General features: G+C 48.3%; 1 protein-coding gene across 2 annotated transcripts in view; it reads right to left on the bottom strand.

Moving 5' to 3' along the window:
* Nucleotides 1–10373, bottom strand: part of PTPRT (protein tyrosine phosphatase receptor type T) — a 1083615-nt gene that overhangs the window by 169369 nt on the left and 903873 nt on the right. The gene's annotated exons all lie outside the window — the stretch shown is intronic.

Here is a 10373-nt window from a genome sequence, read left to right as displayed (position 1 = left end):
ACAGCATAGAGGTTCCTTAAAAAACTAAAACTAGAACTACCGTACGACCCAGCAATCCCACTACTGGGCATATACCCTAGAAAAGCATAATTCAAAAAGAGTCATGTACCAAAATGTTCACTGTAGCTCTATTTACATCTAGGGGCAATACGGGAATAAAGATGCAGACCTACTATAGAATGGACTTGAGGATACGGGGAGGGGGAAGGGTAAGCTGGGACAAAGTGAGAGAGTTGCATGGACATATATACACTACCAAACGTAAAATAGCTAGCTAGTGGGAAGCAGCCGCGCAGCACAGGGAGATAAGCTCAGTGGTTTGTGACCACCTAGAGGGGTGGGATAGGGAGGGAGGGAGGGAGGGAGATGCAAGAGGGAAGAGATAAGCGGGACATATGTATAACTGATTCACTTTCTTATAAAGCAGAAACTAACACACCATTTTAAAGCGATTATACTGTAATAAAGATGTTAAAAAAATTTAAAAAAAAACAGAGTGGATGAAAAAGCAGGCCTAGATAGAGACTTGAGGGTCTGTATTATTTAGTGAGTGTGAAGAGGAAGATAAGCCTGCATAGGAGACAGAGAAGGAGTGGCCAGACACGTAAGAAAATACCCGGGAGAGTGTAGTGTCCGAGAGCCAGGGGAAGACAGTGTTTCAGGGGAAGACAGTGTTTCATGGGAAGGAGTCATCAGCTGTGTCAAATGCTACTCCTAGGATAGAATCAAGCTCCCTACCCAAAGGAAAGTGAAGATCTTGGATGAGTATTAGAAAACCTTTCCCAAGTAAATTGCAAGATGTTCCTAAACAGAAGAACCTTCAGTGATCACCATGAACCAAAGGTGGAACACACCCGAGGGTCACAGAGGAACATCCTAGACATTCAGAGAGGCCATCTGAAAGGCCACAGCCCAGCAGTTTAGACAAATTCCATGAGTTCAGCAAACAGGCATCCCAGCTGAAATCCCAGACCCTGTACAGCGAGGTTATTAGGAGGAGCCATGCTTGGTGGGTCCAACTAGACTCCAGATATAGGGATTGCCCTGGGACGTGGTAAATTCTGCTTCTACTTCAGCACCCCTTTAAGGGCATTGGCTCTAGCCACTAGAGATATGTGCCTCTGTTCCTAACGGAAGCGGGCTGACAGTGTTCAAAGGTGACACAGGTGTTGAGGAACTGGCTCTGGGACCAAAGGCCAGATAGCACTGACGTGTGGCTCCTACATCTGAGAGGAAGAAGAGAGGGGCAGAGACAGATGGGCTAGTCCTGCTCCCGCTGCAGAGTCAGGAGCTTGTCCACGGGGCTCATGTCGTGAGTGCAGATGAGAGCCTGCAACAGGACTCACAGGGAAGCACATCAGGGTTCGCTAATGATGGGGCCTCCTAGCAATGCAACCAGCTCTTTCAGGCAGGTACTGAGCACCTCATCAAACAGAAGCTCAATTACTACTACTTTATAAAATTTAGCCTAAACATATCAATGCATTACTGGGTGCCAAAAAATGTACTAATAAGCCCTTTTCATATAGGAAGTCATTTAATCCTCACAAAACTTGACACAGAAGATGCTAGTTTTATCTTCCCTTTTATTTAGATTAGGAAACTTCACAAATGGGTGAAGTGACTTGTCCAAAGCCATATAACTGGTGAGTTTCAGAGCTGGGATTCTATGTGCAAGGCTCACCCCCTTATCATTACAATGAACTGTCCTTGATGGAGCTACTGTTAAGGAAATGCCAGCCCTGGGTCCATCTAGAAGAGTTGGCCATCTGACTGGAAATCCAAGGGGTCTGGAAGCCCATTAGTAATATGGTAACTGCATTACTCTTGCCCTAAACCCACCCTTTTCATGAGAGTTAAACATAGTATCAGTCCCCGGTCCCTAAGAAGCTCTGTCTCTGGCCCTGGGTGACTTCTGTCTACTAAGCAGGAGCTAGAAGTCTGAGAATGGAGAGAAAGGGGGGCGATCTGCATGCATCCTCTTCATCTCTGCCCTCCACTGGGAGCCAACCTAAGAACAGTCCAAGTAGATCAGAATTAGCGAGTAGGCACCAGGTGGTACATTTATCCATTTGGAGTAGCTTCAAGGCTCTACCAGAGTCCCCTGTGTGATGCAGTCATCAAAAATAATCTTGTGAACTCAGTCTGCACTGACAGGAGACTGCTGTCTCCAACACGAGGTTGCATGCCCTGCCTTACACCCCAGCCAGCTGTGCCTTCCATGCTCTGAGTACTGCCAAAGGTTGAGACAGTTCTCTCAAAGCAGCTGCTGCCGCCCCCTGCCCTTGACTCTTTGCACGAAAGCTACGGTGGCTTAGAATCTAGTCCCCTCCTAGCTCCAGCCCAGAGCGCACATCTGGCTTTCAATGTGCTACCTATCGACTGTTGCATATGGAAACCTAGCATCCAAGGCAGGGCTCTTAGTCTTCTGAAGCCTGCCTCTCTTCCTCAATATATGGGGCCCAGGTACCATGTTCCCCCCTCAACCCCCAGCCTCCTCCTATGGTACCAAACAACCATCCCAGTTTATATTCCCCAGGGACTCCTGAGACCCAATAAGGACAATGCTTCTCTGTTCTTCTCTGCACTAGTCAGACCTCTCTGGTGAGGCTTGTTTGCGTGTGGACTCCAACCCCTGAGAGGACCTTCAGGGTGCAGACAGGCCAAGAGGCTTGCCACTCAAAGTGTGGTCCAATGAGCAGAAGCATCAACGTCATCTGGGAACTTATTACAAATGCAGACTCTCGGTCTCCACACCAGATCTGCTGAATCAGCTCCTGCATTTTACAAGGTCTCTAGGTGATTCTGGTGCACATAAAAATCCAGACATCATTGACTTTGGAGGAGTGGCAGTCAGAATCGGGATTTTTTTGGCCTAGAGAAGGGAAGATTCATATGAGACTGAATTCTCGCCTTAAAAATGTTGAAAGGCCATTGCGGAAGACGGAATAGATTTGGTCCCTTTAATTTTAAAGAGCAGAGCTAATACAAACCGGTAGGAGTGACAAGAGTAGATTAGGGGCCAACACAAGGAAAGGTTTTAATGTGGAAATGCCCCCCAGATGAGGCTAAAGCCCAGCCCTTTTTGATACAGTGTTACGATGTCGCGAGGAGCACGAGAGCAGTCGTGGTTCCCAAGTCCTATTTCAGACTGCCCACTCTGTCTCCACCTGTTCTTACCTCCTGGGCTTCCTGGGTGCTTAACCAAGCCCTCACTACCTCACTTTCACGAGATGCTGACCCTTCTTCTCTGCTTATTGACCCCACCTTCCACCTCAAGCCAGCATTCCTTTATTACGGTGATACCCGTGTTCTGAGAGAGAGAAATTCTCCCTGTCATCCTTAGATCCATGGGACTCCAGTGGGGCTCTACCCCCCAAAGCCCCAAGTTACCCACAATGGCAGGAGAATGTGTCAACAACAACGAAATGCACTGTCTGGGCACGCACTGTGCTCCCCAGCGAGCAGAAGGGACTACGTGACCTCTTATACCCCTTTTGATGATGAGATGCTATGGTTTTATGAGATTGGTCAAAAGCAATGGGTTTCAAATTAGAAATATATGAGCTTGCACCCAGACTCCACCCCTAACTAGTTGTGTGACCTTGATCAAAGCTGTTAACCACAATGTGATTTGATATCCTCATTTGTCAAATAGGGAGTAAATGACAAGTAAATGACAAGTCCACAGGGCTCTCCTAGGGATCAAATGTAAATACGGAGGTAAAAACGTTTAATAAACTCTGAGAATCTGCTCACATATGTGGCATAATGATGGCACGACCTTGGAACTGGTTCCAGGTGGTAGCAGGGTTTCTTGTGTCTGTCAAATGTGGGTGCACCGTGGGTGCTGCCTCCTGGCAACCTGCTGCCCAGGTTCATCCAAACCTTAGGATGAGGGCAGGCAGAGACCCCAGAGTGATGCACTTGTCTTTCCTCCTATAGGCAAGGCCGGTATCAGGCTTCCGTCTGGATGACTTAATGGCAGCAATAACATAATTTGGCAACAAGGGATTAATAATTCTTTCTCAAAGTACTCTCACTGGCTATAACCCTAATTCTATAGCTTTACTTCAGAGAATTTCCCCTGTAAAGATAACGGAGCAAAAATAGAAGCTGCAGATAAAGAACATCTAATATTAACGGTTAAAACCAAGCAGACCCCAGAGGCCGCATAACCCATGCTGGTGATGATTGCTGATGACAAAGAAAGGAAGCTGGCTCTCGGGGACACAATTCCTAAAAGCTACAGTCTTTCAAACACACAGTTGCCTCTTAGCTATCCAAGGGCATTTATCCCCACGTCTACTGTGCTGGCAGTTTACACCCATCTATTTAATGACTTCTTTTGTTGAAGAGTTTTTCCGTCTTTACTTTGGCTTTACATGCATCTGGCACCCAGTAGAGAAAACCTCTGAAATCCCGACTCTGAGCTGCTACCTCTATGCCAGTGAAGGTTTTGAACATTGCAGGTATCTCTGATTATTGGGGAGTTTTGCCATGAGGAGGCACCAGGGAGAAGATGAGGAAGCTGGGCAAGTCTCTGGCTCTTCTAAAGTCAGATATGCACCATATCCCTTCTTGCTTTTCCTGGAAGTGAATTCTCAGAATGGTAGGCTATTTTTAAGATGGAATTGAAGTCCAAGATAGGAAAGAAGTTGGTAGGAAAGCATCTGGATACTTCATTAGATTCAAGCCTCCAGACTTTACAAATTGCATCCCAAGGCATTGACAGCATTTGTAATTGTGATCATGAACTATTTTGGCAGTCTCTGAAGACTGAAACTGTAGCGAACAGGAGGGGTGCGAGAAGCCTGGGGAGAAACAAATGCTGTTGTTGACCTTTTTTTTTAATGGAAAAATGTAGATTCCATACATTTCACACAAGGAAGTGTGATGTTGATACAGGAAAAAATATAGGCTGGATGATTAAATCAGATTTTTTTCCTTACCATTTACTAAAGGAGGGACTCATTACTAGCAGCCCAGGCTCCACATCAGTCAGCATCCAACCAGGAAAAGGGAAACTGCTCCAAACATTTAAAATGGAGCAAACTTACTAGAGAATTGGTACCCAGGGGTCAGGAGAGGATGGTGAGGCAACCCAGCGGGTAGCAACCTCAGGAGCCGCTACCCAGCCCAGACTAGAGAGACAAAGGTTCAACAGAGCCTAGAGGTCGGCGCTACCCAACAGAAGCTGGAACTCCAGTAGACCTATGGGAGAACTGGAGCCACAGAGGGGACACGGTCACTGCCAAAGAAGGGGCCTGACGCCAAGAGAGAGAAGGCTTCTCCTTCCTCTCATGCTACAATTCCTGTCTCCTATTGGCCCCACCCAGACACCAGTTGACATGGGGCCCAGGAAACACAGCCTATGGGTGTTACCTGCACAGCAGAGGGAAAGCAAGGGATGGATGTGAGGCCAAATGGGCCAAGGGCCAGCATGAGCTTCCTATGAACACATGATGCTAGGTGTACCTCACTGCCACTTTTGAGAGGTGTCTGGGCTTGTAAATCAGGAGGAATGTCCAGTACTGTGTCTTCACTGCAACAAAGTCAAGCCCAAGCTGCAGAAATTGTGACTGGCTTTCAGGACAGCCAGGTGTTAAACTGTATCCAGAAGACGGCAACAGCAGAGTCAGGATACCTGACCGCATGTGAAACAGCCATATTATTAATAATAGAGTTTAAACACGTTTGGAGATTTTACTACAAGCCAGGCTGCCATGTTAAGCCCTTCCCATATGCTATCCCTTTTAATCCTCACTACAACCCTACAAAGCAGGTTCTATAATTATACCCATTTCAGAGATGGGGAGACTGAGGCTCAGAGAGACTAAATAACAGAAGCAAGTGGCAGAGATGGAGTTTGAACCCCGGAAGTCTGGTACAGAGTTTATTCTCTTTAAACCACGATACTATTCTGCCACTTCTTCAATAAATAGGGGAAGGGATTGTTCAACAAAGAAATCTGGTTGTCTTTCCTCAAAAATCTGGAAGAAAGAATCAGACTGGTTCTTTAGGGCATCCTTAGGGGATCTAGAATCTTATCTTGATCAGCCAGACTAAGGCGTCTTTGTATTTACGGCTGTCCCTGCTGAGTTTGCCACTTGCTGTATCATGCAGTTCTATTTCATACCTGCTTTTCTTGAAGATTATCTCCCCTCATGCCCTCCCGCCAATATATCACATTCTAATACCTAAGGGATTGATGAACATGTCATGTGAATCTTGTTATATGGGCCAAATTATACAGACTTTGCTCAAATGATATTTAAACTTGACCTTTTTAACTTAAGTTCCCTCCCTCATCCTTTTCACTTTCCTTGCACATCAACCACCATCTCCAAGCCCTTCAAACATTGAGTTTAGTTTTATTATTAATCTCTGGGCTTTCTCTGTAATATCTTTCTTGATATTTAGCAATCAAAGCATCCCATATAATCCCACAGGGAGACAAGCAAGCTCAAGTTTAGGCGACTGTTTTCTGCTTTATTTCCAATACTCTTTCTTTGATCTCACGATGACTAATTTTTTAAAATTGTTGACTACCTCCCCGACACCTCAGAACAGTGCCTCCCTCACTAGATCTGGTTGATAATGGATGACTTGAGAAGGATAATTCCATCATTCTTCCAAGTGACATCACCTAGGATGTTTCTCAAGTAATAAATAAATTGCCTCAATTCATCATATGACAGTAATTGCTCTTAGCCAAGATTTAACTTAAAATCAATGTCAGGTAGCTAGAAAACACTACAGAGACTCAGGTTCTTCAAAGATAGCTCTACCCTTGCTGGGGAAGACCATTTTACAAGTACTGAGTTAAGTGTAAAGTAGATACAGATTTCTAATACCCCAGACTCCCGCAACATTACCTAGCCAGTCCTAAGAGGTTGGAATTGACTTCATCACGACCTATACAACTAAAACTGCTAAATACTGCTGACAGAGTTGCCCCTTTTTTTCAGTCTTCAATGGAGGTTAGCACCCTGTGGATGGGAATAGCTTTAACTGATTGTTCGAAAGCACTCCGGCCACTCAAATAAATTGTTCCTCAAATTCTGATTCTGCTCGGTTCCAGGCATCTCCCGGATCTGTGTTTCCAGGTGGACCTTGTTTTACATAGCAAATGCCCCGTGTAGGTCAAATTCTAATTCAGTCATGTTACAGACAGTAGGAAAGTGGCCATATAAGATCCTAGCGGTGCATCTCTTCTGGGGGCAAGTAAACTCCTTTATTCTAAGAATTTTTCGTGCATTTGGAATTGAGCATAATAGACTTATTGAAGAGCAGTCATGGCCGGTTGATGCCAGCTGTTCTCATTATTGACACACGCCTTGGAAGGCTGGAAGGCTGCCCTTTCACGGCCTTCCCTATCGGTGCGCTGAGAAGCCCTTTCTACCTGGTCTCAGCTGCTCCTTCTTGCGCCCAGGGGACGCCTGGAGCATGAGTGTTGGACCCTAGCTTGTGGCCAGACTAGGACCGTAAGCTCTGGCTAGCGCTGGGGGTGACACTTCTAAGAAGCCAGAGGTGGGTGCACTTCGTAAACTGGCTTAGGTGTCAGGCCACAGTTAGGGTTAAAGACCGGGATGTGGCTGAAGTTGGAGTCAAATCTGAAGGAGTGATCAGGAGCCAGCCTGTGGCTCAGGTTCCGGAGCGTCTGCTGGTCAGTCTGCACCCATGGCGAGGGGTCAACGTATGCTTAGAGCCATGCTTGGACTCGGCCAGAAATAAAACTTCGCCCACGGCCAGGGACGTGGGCAAAGCTACGTGACCTCCAAATGGACTACACCCATTCCCTTGGCCTCATTAGCGCCCATTCCACCCTGGGCCGCAGGGGGGAAGTCCTAGCTATTGCCTGATGTGAGTGGTGCTGGGCTTATAATGATGATGTGGGTACAGCCAGGTGCTGGGCATGCACGGTGATTAGGAGACCACCCTGCTGTCTGAGAGCTCACTATATAGTGGTGGAGACAGCGTGCAAGCTGAACATCGAAGCTCCGTGTGAGGTGTGTACAGTGAAGGGAGTGTGTGACTCTGCTTAGGCAAAACTAGACTACAAGCTTGATTTCCATATGGCATCAGTGGTGTGGGACACACTGTGGACCACCCAGTGGCCTCCTCCCTCCCTTCCCCACCCTGGCTCCCTGTGGCCCAGAAGAAGCCTGCCCCATGGATGAAGATGGAGAGGCCGAGTCAGCTTGGGGCCGACAGTGCCGGCTCCCTGCTCGCAGAACTTGTGTGTTGAGCCTGGAGCCCAGGGGGCCTCAAAGTTGCTTAGCTGCGGGAGTGAGGGTACAGCCAGGTGCTGGGCATGCACGGTGATTAGGAGACCACCCTGCTGTCTGAGAGCTCACTATATAGTGGTGGAGACAAGCGTGCAAGCTGAACATCGAAGCTCCGTGTGAGGTGTGTACAGTGAAGGGAGTGTGTGACTCTGCTTAGGCAAAACTAGACTACAAGCTTGATTTCCATATGGCATCAGTGGTGTGGGACACACTGTGGACCACCCAGTGGCCTCCTCCCTCCCTTCCCCACCCTGGCTCCCTGTGGCCCAGAAGAAGCCTGCCCCATGGATGAAGATGGAGAGGCCGAGTCAGCTTGGGGCCGACAGTGCCGGCTCCCTGCTCGCAGAACTTGTGTGTTGAGCCTGGAGCCCAGGGGGCCTCAAAGTTGCTTAGCTGCGGGAGTGAGGGGCATCTGCGCTGGGGATTAAGGATTTAGTCTCAAGAGCAGATGTGAGAGAGAACACACACTCTTTCGGAGGCCCGGCGGCAAAGTGATATCGTCCCTTTAGACTTTCTCTGGCAGCCGCTGTGAGAGAGCAAATGGTCACACTGAATGGATTGTTAATTCTTCCTGCGGAGTTCAGAGCAGCCCTGGGCAGCTGTGGAACAAGGGAAGCCTTCACAGGAGCAGTCAGTGTAGAGGCAGCACAAAAGCCTACCAGGGATGGCCTACAGGTCAAATGATTCCAGGACAATGGGAAACAGCCTGGTTGGTGAGGCGGAGGCCAAGGGCGGAGCGTGACCAGGAGCAGATGCTAAAGCTATTGCAATGCAGGAGGCAGATCACAGAGGGGAGGGTCAGGGCCACACAGGGGAGCCCCGCTGGGAGACAACTGCAGAGTCCAGCCAACTCGGAGACCCCACAGCGGAGGCAGGGTGCCAGAGGGATTCTCTGGGGTGTTGGCTCTTGGTCTGGGCCGCCTTGAGGTCAAAGGCGCGGCTCTGGAAGGTGGACCCCCGTCTGCTGCCCGATGCTCAGGACTTCCAAGCGCATTTCCAAGGGTATTAGTTTCCTAGGGTTGTAATAAATTACCACAACCTGGGTGGCTTAAACAACAGAAATTTAGAGGCTGGAAGTTTGAAATCAATGTGTCAGCAGGGCCATGCTCTCTCTGAGGCTGGGTACAATCTTTCCTCGCCTCTCCTAGCTGCTGGCATCTGCTGGCAACCCTTGGCACTCCTTGGCCTGTAGATGCATCACTCCAGTCTCCGCCTCTGTCCTCACACAGGTTCTCCTTGTGCGTCTCTGTCTTCACCTGATGTCTTCCTTTTCTTGTAAGGACACCAGTCATATTGGATTTGGGTCCACCTTCATGACTTCATCTTAACTAATGATAGCTGCACAGACCTTCTTTCTAAATAAAATCACCTTCACAGGAACTGGGGGTTAGTTCTCCTTCAACACATCTTTTGTGAGGGACACAATTCAACCCATAACCCCAGATTACGCCGAGTCATGATTCAAGCAGCCTGGGAAGGGGCTGCAAATGGGAGAGAGGTCTAAGCATTTCACTAAGTAAATTCAAACACGAATGGGGTCAAATGGAGAGCACACAGTAAGAGGGATGGGAAACTCCTGCTTGGTCATGGGCTGAGTGGAACAGGAGGCTTCTGGAAGGACAGTAGGTCCTGGCTTTATTTGTCTGAACAGCACAGCAGGATGTACCAGGGGCCAAGGTGTCCCTAAGGCTCTTACTCAGAAACATAATCCAATTCATTCCAACCGATTTCGGCCAGATTGATCCCCTAAGGGGTGACCATGGTACCTGCCACAAAGGAGCAGGAATGGGGAGGGGAAGAGAAGATTTGACCAGCCGGGGCAGCTCTGCCCAGATCATACCTCTGGAATATGCATCTTACAGCACGTATCAGGGTGCCTGGCAAGGAGAGAAGGCTTATGGGAGGGAGACAGAGAGATCTATAGCAGGGATTAGTGAAAGCATGAGCAGAATCAGAGAGAACACGCAGCACAGAATTCAGATCAGTGTTTTTTGCGGTACGCGGGCCTCTCACTGCTGTGGCCTCTCCCGCTGAGGAGCACAGGCTCCGGACGCGCAGGCTCAGCGGCCATGGCTCACGGGC

This window comes from Physeter macrocephalus, chromosome 14, assembly GCF_002837175.3.
Source record: "Physeter macrocephalus isolate SW-GA chromosome 14, ASM283717v5, whole genome shotgun sequence".
In the NCBI taxonomy this organism is placed as follows: Eukaryota; Metazoa; Chordata; class Mammalia; order Artiodactyla; family Physeteridae; genus Physeter; species Physeter macrocephalus.
This window is presented reverse-complemented; position numbering and strand designations above follow the sequence as displayed.